Raw genomic sequence first — 11,187 nt, 5'->3', positions numbered from 1 at the left:
CTTTCCCTGGGGGAAACCTTGCACTGCAGCGAGGGGCTACATTTCTTTGAGCTATGTTTGACACCCTGGCTAACCATAGCAACTAGTGGCAAGCATTTTTCTTCTAGCCAAGAATGTGTGGTGGTAATAAAGGAACGAGGCTTCTCAGGTATGTCATAGCAATCAAGGGGGGGGACAACCCTTTCAAAACTCTGCCTTGATTTGGGAAGATGCTTCTGAAATGGTGACACACATTCCCAGGCGGAGAAGGGCAGGGCTATTACTGCAGCCCTACAAAAGCTGCTTTTGTGGACCTGCTTTACCTTTAATTTCTTGAAATGTTTTAAAGCATCATATTGTTGGACAAAGGGGCTCTCAGGGTTTCGCAAATATTCTTTAACCACTATAGGACTGTGGGAGGCTTTTGTGACCTTCTTGAAGATTGTGTCTCTACACACACACACACACACTGAGCAGGTTTTTTTAGGCTGAAAAATCATAGTGTATTCAAATGGAGGCGGGGTGGTGAATTCAGGAGAAATGGGAGTAATAATTTGAAGATTCCCCCCCCCCCCCAATCCATGGGGGAGAAAAAGTCTGGCTACTTTCTCAGGAACAGCTCTGCCCTGCAGCTGGGGAAGTTGTAGCCTGTATAATTAAAAGGGTTTTTCCTCTTCGATGTTCTGCAAAGGAGAGAAATGTAAGCACGAGAAGTTTCTTCTGAAAACTCCCGGCCATGGTGGAAACAAATACCTAGAGCCTCTAATGACCTCCTTGTCCCAGGCGGGGATCCCCCAGGGCAGGGCTGGAGGTAAACCGCATTCACTGGAGGAGCCGGCGAGCTGCGGGCGTGAATCCCGATCACACTGGGGCGTCCAGGAGGCAGGATCTGGCCCTGAGCTCTTTCGGAAATGCCTTTTCTTTGCCCAGCTCCTCAGGGCGCCTGTAATTAAAAAGCCTTTAATCGCCGGCACATGTATCACTGCCTGCGGTTGGGCGTCTGGGATTTTCCCTTCCTGCCCCCCGGACTCCTGGGTCCCAGGCTGAGCCGGGCCCGGCCCCCTGCCGCTGTCCACACCAGCCTCGTGTCCCTAAAGAGGGCTCAGCTCTTCCCTGGGATGCTCCGGAGTCAGTCGCGGACATTTGCTGGGAAGCTGAAGATCTCAACCCTGGGGCTGTGCCAGGCGCAGCCCCTCGGGCAGGGACGGATTGGGCTGTGCCCCCTGCCCCGCCCCAGTGCGGAGTCTGCCGGCAGCCGGGCTGGTGGCCCCGTGTCACGGGCAAGCTGGCAGGACTCAACCCAGGGGCGAGCTCCGGGGAAACCCGCTGGTGTGGAGCCCCGCACACGCGCACACCCTTTCAGTGGCCACGTTTCCGCAGTTGCAAACCAGGATTTGTCCCGCTGAACTTTCCGACTCTGATGCCTCCGGGGAAAATCATCCCTGGGAGCTGCCTCGGGGTTGGACGGGGACAGCGGGGCTCCGCCGCGGGTGCGGGTGCCCGGGTGCGGCGGGCCCCGCGCTGAGCGCTGGTTTCCCTGCAGCTAACCCCCGCCAAGTACAGACAGCATTTACTCTCCTGGCTCGTTTAGGACGCTTGATCAGCGACTCACTCTTCGCGGCTATTCAAGCAAGGCGATACAAACACAAATACGAGGCAGCTGTGTCTCTCCTTTCCCGGGCACGTGTCAGATTTTCACGCGCACTTGGCGCGGGCACATAGTGCGAGCTGCCTCGATTTGCCCGGGCCGGGAAAATCCCGGTGTTGGATAGGAGGAAAATACAGGTGAAGACCCGCTGTACTGGCGTCCCATCCAACCTGTGGGTCAGGTGTCCTCGGGCAAGTCTTAGATGCTGATACCGCGGTAGAAAGTTGCCGCAGCCTGTCCCCTGTACTCACTGATGGTTTCATTCCTGGTTATCAGCAAAATGAGGGTTAAGCCAATTTTGTGCTTTAGGGCTAAAGAGATGCTTGCGTCTGTGCCCCCCTGGATGCGCTGCGTTCCCGGGGATCTCCGTCCTAATTCTGCGGAGAAGCTGCTTTAATTTTTGCTGCTAACTCCTATCGCGGTTTGTCCGCAGCATCTCGGGATTTTTGAGCCACCGGCTGGTTTTGTCTGTGGAAACCGTGTTTCCTTGATAAGCAAACCGGTCTATTAGGCGGATCACACGGTGAACCAAAAGGACCATTGTAGGTAGGAAAAGACCAGATTTGCCATTCATCTCCCCTCCTTCGCTGGCCCGAGTAATCAGCTCTCGTTTCCCTGATAACTTCCTCGCTGAATGTTGCCATTCAGGGAAGTACTCGCACGATTTCCTTAATCTTAGGCATGGTCGGCTGGGTTGCGTCCCTATTTTGGCTGTATTTTTAAAGGTTAGTGCAAACTTGAGAGGGCGCTTGGCAAGGTACTTGGAGGGGACCAGCGTTGTGCTACATGGCTGTGGGTTTTCAGGTGCCCCACGTCCCGTCGCAATGCAGACCCCCGCCGGAGGAGCCGTCTCCTGCCAATACCTCTTGGTGTGGGCATGAAACCCTAGACCCCCTCCAGGCCGAGGCGGTGCCCGCACCCCGGGGCGCTGAGCGCCGGCGGAGCATCCCTGCGCCCGCAGCGGAGACGTGCCCGGATCAGCCCCGCTGGGAGACGCTGCCTGCCTCCTCCTCGCCGCTGTCGTGGCCGGGCGGGCGCTGGGATGCTTGCCCCGGGGTGGGGAGACGCAAGCGAGCAGCAAACCGCACCCGCACCAAGCACGTGCGGAGAGTCGGGGGGGTCCGTGCTGAGGTCTCGTGAGCAGCACCTGCCAGGGCAGCCCTTGCCTGCAGAGAGGTCCCAGGGCAGCGGGGGGGTCGTTTCCCCTCCAAATAAAAAAGGGAAAGTCCAATTTGAAGGCGCAGCTCCCCTCCCTAATTTGGGCATCTTTTCTTGGGCTGAGGAAGCTAATTAAAGGACAGGGGGGAGGTGAAAGCAATTACGCCGCGCTGCAGTCATGCTACAAGTGAGCCCGGTTTCCTGCAAACACAAAGGGCAGAAGTCACGGAGGTGGATTACTGTCAGGCCGGGCTACAGAGCCCCGGAGAGCGGTGGCATTAATTCCCATAGAAAGGTAGACAAACACAGGCGCTGACTAACAACTTTCCCGCAGAGCCCCATTGTCTAAGCACTTGCTCGGGCTCGGGGGCTCCCTCGCACTTGCTGCCGCCCCGAGCCGCCCCCCCAGCCCCGAGCCCGAGGTGACGGGGCGAGGCAGGAGGCTTGACCCGTGCTAAGGGGGCGGGGGTGCTGCGCCTTTCCCCCGAGCGGGGGCTGGTCCCGGGGCTCATGTATTCATCGCCCAGTAGAAGTTAGCTGTTCGGGGGGGGGGCTGGAGCGGAGCCCAAGGCGCCCGGGACACGGCTCAGCTTCGGCACGGAGCCCGGGGACGGTCCTTCTGCGGGAGCTGGGCCGGGGGCTGCGCGGGGCGAGGTGGCAGCGGGCTCCGCAAAATGCCTCTGCTAATCCCAGGGCCGCGAGCACCAGTGTGTGTGTGTGTGTGTGTGTGTGTGTGTGTGTGTGTGTGTGTGTGTGTGTGTTTGTGGGTGTGTGTGGGTGGTGGTGTGTGGCAGGCTGGGAAAACACACACCCACACACACACACCCATCTCTATCCTACACACCAGCCCTGGTCCTCCCGCTCCAGCTGACCCGCCTTCGCCTCCGCGCCGTTTGCCCAATCTCTCGCCAACTCCCGGGTTATTTCTTTAGGCAGGGCTTCATCTGTGGATCTCCCCAAATTCAAAGAAACACATGTCTGGGCTGGTTGGGAATGGGGGTGGGGGGAGGGATAAGGGGGAGGAAGGGGGGGGACCTGCAGCTGCAACTGAAATAAATGTATTGATACAAATATTTTAATAATAATAAAAAAAAATATGAAGAGGTCGGCTCGACCTTGCAAGGTCTTTCTTTTCCCCCCTTCTCCTATATAAAAAAGAAAGAAAAAATCTTTATCAAACCTCTATTCTATGGCTTCAATAAACAGAACCCATTACCTCACGGCAGCTTTTGTTGGCCTTATACAAGCGAGAACAAAATGGTTATTCAGGAGAACGCTTTCGATTTTTATTGTGTGTAGTATGCACAAAGAGCAGTGTTATTGTATTAAAAAGAACCATCTGTAGCAGAAACAATGGCATCAAATTATCTTTGAATACCCACTGCAAAAATATAAAGCTTTTTTATTATTCTTCTGCTGTACGGTGGGGAACAGAGAAGTGACTTTTTTGTTGTTGTGGGTGCATTCTTATAACACACACACACACACCAAATCAGCCATTTGGATTTTTTAAGCCATAAACGATTTTTTTCCCCCTTGTTCCAGGGACTGCAGTTAAAAGCTAGGGCTAGGACTTGGAGGATGTGTAGGCAATCGGAAGGAGAGCCGGGGGAAGAAAAACCGAAATGGATTCATTCTCTGTCCTGGATGGAGAAGGAGAAGAGAGGAGAGGAGAGGAGAAGGGGACGAGCAAGCTTCCTCCGACGGGCGCTGTCCGGTGCAAAGTGATCACCCCTGCGGGGCTGAGCGCAGCCCGGGAGCCCAGGCGGACTTTCGCTGGATCCTGCCAATCACACCGCTTTTCCTGGACAACACCCCGAGCTGGCATGGACATGTAAGTAGCTGCAGCCCAACTTTGACATTCACAGTCTTCCCCCTTCACCCCACCCATGACCTTTAAAAAAACATCTAGAAATCCCCCACCTTCCCCTTCCCCCCTCATTTAGCAACGCCTTATCCGTCGGATGCGTGCGGAAAGCGTTAAACTTTGCAAACGGCATGTGCGTTTTCTGGGCTTTGCTCAAGTGCAGATTGTGCATTCCCGTCTTGCAGCGGGAAATCGCTGGGCAGAAACACTTGCCTGGCAAAAAAAAATAAGAAAAAAAAAAGGCGGTTTTTTTTCCTCCCCCCAACAAAAAGTGGAGTAAATGTCTCGGGGACCTATTCGGCTCTGAGCAAAGAGCTGCGATCCTGGCTTTCCACCCGCTGGACGGTTCAAAGGATGCTCTTGCGGGGGTTTGACCCGGGGCTAGAACTTGATCCCAAACCTGTAGACCCCGCGTGTCCCTGGAAGGAACCAGTGTAGGCTTCAATTGATGCCTCGGGGATTTGGTTTCCGGGAAATAGCTGCTGTGTGGGGAGGGCGAGTGCGTGTGCGTGTACTGCGGGGTGGGGTGGGGTGTGCGGGCGGGGGCTGCTACCTGGGGACGTGCAGGGGCGACGCGGGGAAGCGGCGGGGGCCGCGGGGCGCGGGGAAGCGGCGGGAGCTGCTGGCCGGCTGCCAGCGCGCGGGCTTGGCCTTGCTCTCTCGCGCCCCCTAATGGGGACCCGCGCACTCGCCGTTACCGTATTCACACAAGGCGGCAGCTGGGTTGCCCCCCCCATCCTCTCTGCTGATTTGCAGTTCTTCTAGAGCAAACTGATTCTTTCCAGCCGGGTAACGCCTTCACAAGGAAAAGAAAAATAAAATAAAATAAAATAAAACAAACCCCGTCCTCCAAAGCACCGACTCTAAACTGTTTGTGGGAAGGGACCGCGGATCTCCATGCGGAGAAAGTTAGGGAGGAATCAGTGTAACTACCTGAATCTGCTTCCTAACACACTTAACACTGATTTGGAAATGGCTGATTTTGACATTTGGGCTAATTATAATAGCATTTAACGGGAGGCTCCTTTTAGTTACTGTTAGCAAAGTTGAGGTGGGTTTTTTTTTCTTTCTTTCTTTTTCTTTTTTTTTTTTTAAGAATTTGGTAGATAAAGGTTAATCTTGGGCTGAATGATACAGCTGTGATTGACAAGGGAAAAGGTGTTGAGGGCAGGTCGAGCTGTCTTATTTACAGCCCACTGCTTGCTATAGAGCCTTTGTTAGGACTGGAAAGCTAATTTAGTGCTGATCAAAAGCACCACAGAGTTAAAGGACTGGTAATGACTGCTAATTTCATTTCAGCCTCATACATCCCCAACTGCTGTAATTAAAGACGCGCTATTTAAATACAGGTGAAGAGTTTTTGTAGTGGGGGGAAAGTGGGGAGCCAGTTACAATTTTATTTAGGCTTCGTACCATAAATGGATATAGACCAACATTTGATTTATTATTTTTTAATGATTCGCTTTTGTCACGGTACCGTGCCTCTTTAGAGCAGGCTTGTATGAAATACACCAGTTATATAAAGGCAAGGCCAAAAAAAAAATCCCCCCACCCCACCACCCTTACAGATCCTGAAATCTAGTCGCAATCTAAAGTTTTTTTTTTTTTAAATTATTCAGATGTAATGGCAATCAGAAAAACATTTTTTAAAAGGAGAGAAGGGAAGGGGGGGGGGACACGCGCACATGTGTCAGCTTTTAAGTGCCTCTAAGGAAGATCAGGTCTTCATATTATTATTATTTTTAATTAAATTATTTTACCACTCCATGGCTGGGTTTGTTGGCTCTGAAACGCTGTAATTTCACAACTGATATAACAGTTTCTTTCTGGGAAACATCAAAGGATAAAAGCTCTACATTTTCGTAGTTGGTTAAAATTGATACAAAAAAGAATTTAGCCTTTAATCTCTTTTTATCCATGAAGACTAAAGATCTGTACTCGACCCTGCTAAGCTTCCAAGCTGTCCCCCCTTCTTCCGGGGCTCAGATGTGCGGAGCGCAGCGCGGGCTGGCCCAGCGCCCCCTGTTGGACACAGTGGGAGCTGCGCAGCGCCGGTCCTGAGACCAGCAAGAACCTCGGGCTTTGAGTTTGCGGGGCTTTTCTCTCCTTTCCAAAAAAGTTTAGCAGCCTTTCAAGATAAAATACACCGGCAATTAGAATGTGAGGATGTGAAAGGGATTTAAGTCGAGGCTAAAGAACTTTCTCCAAAAAAAAAAAAAAAAAAAAAGTTTGGGTTTTTTATTTATTTAAAAAAAAAAAAAAAAAAAAAGATGAATCGGAAAATCACAAGGTGAGCAAATAACCCGCAGCAGAAGTCCGGGGAAGAAATCGTTCTCCTCCCCGTGTTAATTGTTCCCATCCCCAAACCCAAAGAAAGAGAAATAAAAAGAAAGAAAATGAACCTGTCACCCTCAGTGTTTGTAAACACGGGTGCTGGCGTTTCTTTCCATCTCTTGCACAGAGCTTTCGCTCACACCCGTGTTAGCAGCACACGTGGGACGCCGCTCGCAGTCATTTTCTATTCTATATTATTGGGGTGCCAGGTCTGCATTAAAAGACAAATAAATTTGGTAGAATTTTTAAACAAAAGAATAATAATTACGGGTTTTTCCCCCCTATCCCACATGCTTTGTGTTCTTAAATCTATCATAACATTCAAGGCTTTAGCATGCACGTGCATTTATTTCCTTTTTTATCCCAGGATGTTTTAAAGGAGCCCCGTATAGACAGGTGGTATTTTTAATTAGCATCTTAGATTTGGGTTTTACTGAAGGAAATATTCTCCTGAATTCTATTTTACAATCTGAGAAGGACATATCCCTTAAAACCATTGCTGTATGTGGTGAGGAGGAAGAAGTGGTGTTTTAACTGAATCATTTGAGATCTTTTCCTTTTCGTAGGTCAGCTTAAAAATCTGCAGTAGCATAAAAAAAAAGACTAACCGACTACATCTCTTACCAACTTTTAGCTCCGTTCTCGATTTATTATCTAGGGCTCTGCATAACTCAATCTAGCTCAGGTCTATATGTGCAAGCTGATACAGTTTATGTGTATGGCGTTTGAGATGAAACACCAGTGGAAGCCAAATTATTTTTACTAAATTGGGGTTATTTTAGATCTCCCCTTGGCAGCCTGGATGGGAGTTATTATGCATAGGTGTTTAGATTTAGTGAATCGCATGGATTGCAGTCTCGCACTAAACTTTGCACTTCAGAAATGATCTAAAGAGAGCATTCAAGATGCTCTTGTTTCTTACACTGAGGATATTTTCTCCGTCCTCTCAGTTTGCTCCACTCTGGAGGTTCCTAATCAAGCAGTTCTGTAGGAAGCTGCCTAAAATAAAGATATTGCTTTTCCTATCAATACTAGAATGAGCACTGTACAGAATGGCAGCACAACGGAATTCCCTTTTATTCCCCTTGTTGCTATTTCTCTAGTTAGCGCTGGGGAGATACATCACGGAAATGAACTACCCAAAGATCCAGCTCTGTACAAATCCATCGAGCTCGCTATAAACAGAGATATTATATGACAGTTACCATTACGGCAGGAAATGGGGAAAAAAATAAAAAATCCGAGAGGTGTTGAACGTCAGGAGGCAGTTTACAAAGATGTTAGTGGCTCTCACTGCAAAGTGAATGATTAACCCGGTTCAATTAGAGGTGCTGTTAGTGTTCCTCTTATAAACAGCTATTGTAAGGGGCTTTATAGCTCGGCCATAAACCCCCTTCACCCTCCCAGGAATAAAACTTGGCTTCTAAAGTCGCAACTCGGCGGTGATTTCTTTAACCCAGTTTCGTGTGGACTTATTTCCCAGTCCCTAAGCCTTAGCTCACTTGAAGGGCCCGATTCTGCAAAGCCTTGCTCACCAGAGTAGGTCTGTTGCTTTAGGATCTGGCCCTACATCTGGAAGACGCGTTGACAATTACAGGACTATAAATATAAATTGCTATTGTTAGTCCCCCACCTGATGCTGTAGTGTCAAGAATTTCTTTTGGCTCGGGGGAAGGAGGGAGCCCGTTTTCCAACATTTCCCCAAACACACCCACGAACAGCGGAGAGCGAGATTTAAAAAGAAAACCCCAAAGCAGTCCGAACTGCCACTTTCCCAGGCTGGTTTCCCTACTTTTCCTTAGGGCCTGTCTCCTGGAGTCCCAGGAGAGCAAGCCCAGTGCCATCCTGGTGATCAGCATCCTTGGCTCCATTGCTAGGGCAAATCGATGCTATTTGTGGGGCCTGTGTGGAGGCAACCTGTGCACAGAGCTCCCGTCCGTGTCGGGAGAGGGCCATGTGTCCGGTATCAATGGGACGGTATTTGTCCCTCCAGATGGGACAGAGCAGCCTGCCCTTTCGCTGCCCATTCATGTCGGGACAGTCTCGCTGGACTTCAAAGGGACGGCGCTGGAAGTGGACAGGCCCCGCAGTGATGGGCTCTAAGGTGGAAGGACTAGGGGTTAGAGCAGCTCGGGGCCCTGCTCCAGCCTGTCCCCGTGTCGGTCTTGCCTCCCGTTTTTCTCGGGCTCCGTTAATCATTTCTCAGCCCCTTCCAGGTCTGTGGATGGAAAGGCGCTCGGTGCATGGGAGATGTGGCGGTTGTTGATATTCAGAGCCTGGTCTCTCTGTCCCGATGACACCCTCCCTAAATATGAATTCGCGTTATAGACAGCTAGTCTATAATTTGAATTAAAATCCATCACCATCCGGATTCTGCAAGCACAAGTCTAACTTGACACAATGAGCCCGTGGTGTCAATAGACCATGGGCTAGATGGAGAGATTGTCACTCCAGATCATAACAGTTCTGAAAGAGTCATTACTGTCTGTCCTGGCAATGATCTCCAAATTAAGGACTATGAAGAACACAGCGAGATAAAAGTCACCGTCTTGGCTCCATTATGGATGATCGTGTCAGTGATCTGTGAATCATTGGAAGGGATTTTTTTTTTTTTTTAAATATACTTTTCAAACCATGCCTCGGGCTCCCAGAGTGCGTTGAGGTGCACTGAGCAGACAGGCAACCTTGAAGTACCTCAGGCTGTGCTCATGCATTGCCATTGAAATCCTAAGAGCTTCTCTGGGAGTCATTATGATTTCAATGGAAGAGCCAGAATAATTCACGATAATTCCATCAAACCTGCATCGGGTCCGGAGAGGCCCCGGGTTGATTTGGATGACACCGCACGATCCCAAGGAGGGAAATTTCTTTCTTTCTTTTCTTTTCTTTTTTTTTTTAATAGCATTCCCTTAACACAGTAAAATGAAAAGGGGAAACTAAAATAAAGTTTAAGCCCAAATTTAAGCGAAAGACAATAGCCTTCTATTTAAGGCGTCCGCGGGTAGCAGTTAAGACTTTTTTTTTTCTTTCCCCCAGAGCATTTGCCCATCCTCCGGGCCCTGCAATAGCGGGAGAGCGGAGGGGACCTATTCAGGGAATTGGAAACCTTTAATTCTGAATTTTCGTGCTTTTGTGGGTTTAAGTGAAGCAGTTAACGTCCTTCAGGAGAGGGTTTTGTGTTTAATATACATGAGTTCATTCAGCTACAATGGGAAAAGAAAACTCATTTGTTCTTATAAAACTCGGAAGGAAAGATCCCTTTAAATAGACTGCCAAAAGGGCCTCTGCGGAAGGGGCTCGAGGCCTGCGCCCCCCTGGACCCAGGCGGAGGATCGCTTCGCTCGGGGAAGCCCCAGCCCCGGTTGCAAGGGCCCTCGGAGGGGCGAGGGCCGGGGCTATAACTCGGGTAGAGAGCAGGGGGCTGGCCGGGAGGTGTCGGACGGCTCCTGACTCTGACAGGTGTTTTAGTGCCACTGAGGTTGCGCTAAAAGGTTGAATTTTCTCGAGGCTGCGGAGCTGCTTTGGGTTGTTTTCCCAGGGCCCGGCGGGAGCGGAAAGCCGGGGCATGAGATATACTGGGGGGAGGACCCATGCTCGGTGGCAGGGTCTTGTGCTCCGCGTTGAACGCGAGGTCCCTGCGGCCCCAGGCTCGCCGAGCTCCGCGGCCCCCTCCCGTCTGCAGGGCCAGCCCGGCGGCAGGGGCCCTGGGAGTGGGGGGCGCCCGGGTGGAGGCGTCGCCCGGCCCCCGCGCGGCCTGGCACCGGGGGTCGCCCATCGCCACTGCCCCCCCACACCCCCACCCCTCCCTCGGCCGCACGTGCGCTCCGTGTGTCCTGCTCCGTTAGAAAGAAGTGGGCTGGAGCGGAGCCTGCTGTGCGCTCCGCGCCGTCGAGGGGCCGCAAGAGCCCTGCAAGGGGCCATCGCCACTGCCCCCCCACACCCCCACCCCTCCCTCGGCCGCACGTGCGCTCCGTGTGTCCTGCTCCGTTAGAAAGAAGTGGGCTGGAGCGGAGCCTGCTGTGCGCTCCGCGCCGTCGAGGGGCCGCAAGAGCCCTGCAAGGGGGATCCGAAGGGAGACGGGGGTGGTTGAAGCGGGGCTGCCCGGGCCCGCCTGGATGCGGGATGCCACTGCTGGCTGCCGGCAGGACAGACTGGAGCAAAGCCCCGGTTAAACCGTTTTAAATTACCAAGGCAAGAAAAG

At 51.6% G+C, this 11,187-nt stretch overlaps 1 long non-coding RNA gene across 1 annotated transcript in view; it reads left to right on the top strand.

Moving 5' to 3' along the window:
- The window catches only part of LOC106723520, a 145,865-nt gene that overhangs the window by 107,980 nt on the left and 26,698 nt on the right, over positions 1-11,187 (top strand). Inside the window, exon 2 of the long non-coding RNA XR_003092450.1 lies at positions 4,331-4,619. This is a non-coding gene — a long non-coding RNA (uncharacterized LOC106723520). The remainder of the gene's footprint in view (positions 1-4,330; positions 4,620-11,187) is intronic.

The sequence above is a fragment of the Alligator sinensis genome, unplaced genomic scaffold (assembly GCF_000455745.1).
Source record: "Alligator sinensis unplaced genomic scaffold, ASM45574v1 scaffold301_2, whole genome shotgun sequence".
NCBI classification, from domain to species: Eukaryota; Metazoa; Chordata; order Crocodylia; family Alligatoridae; genus Alligator; species Alligator sinensis.
This window is presented reverse-complemented; position numbering and strand designations above follow the sequence as displayed.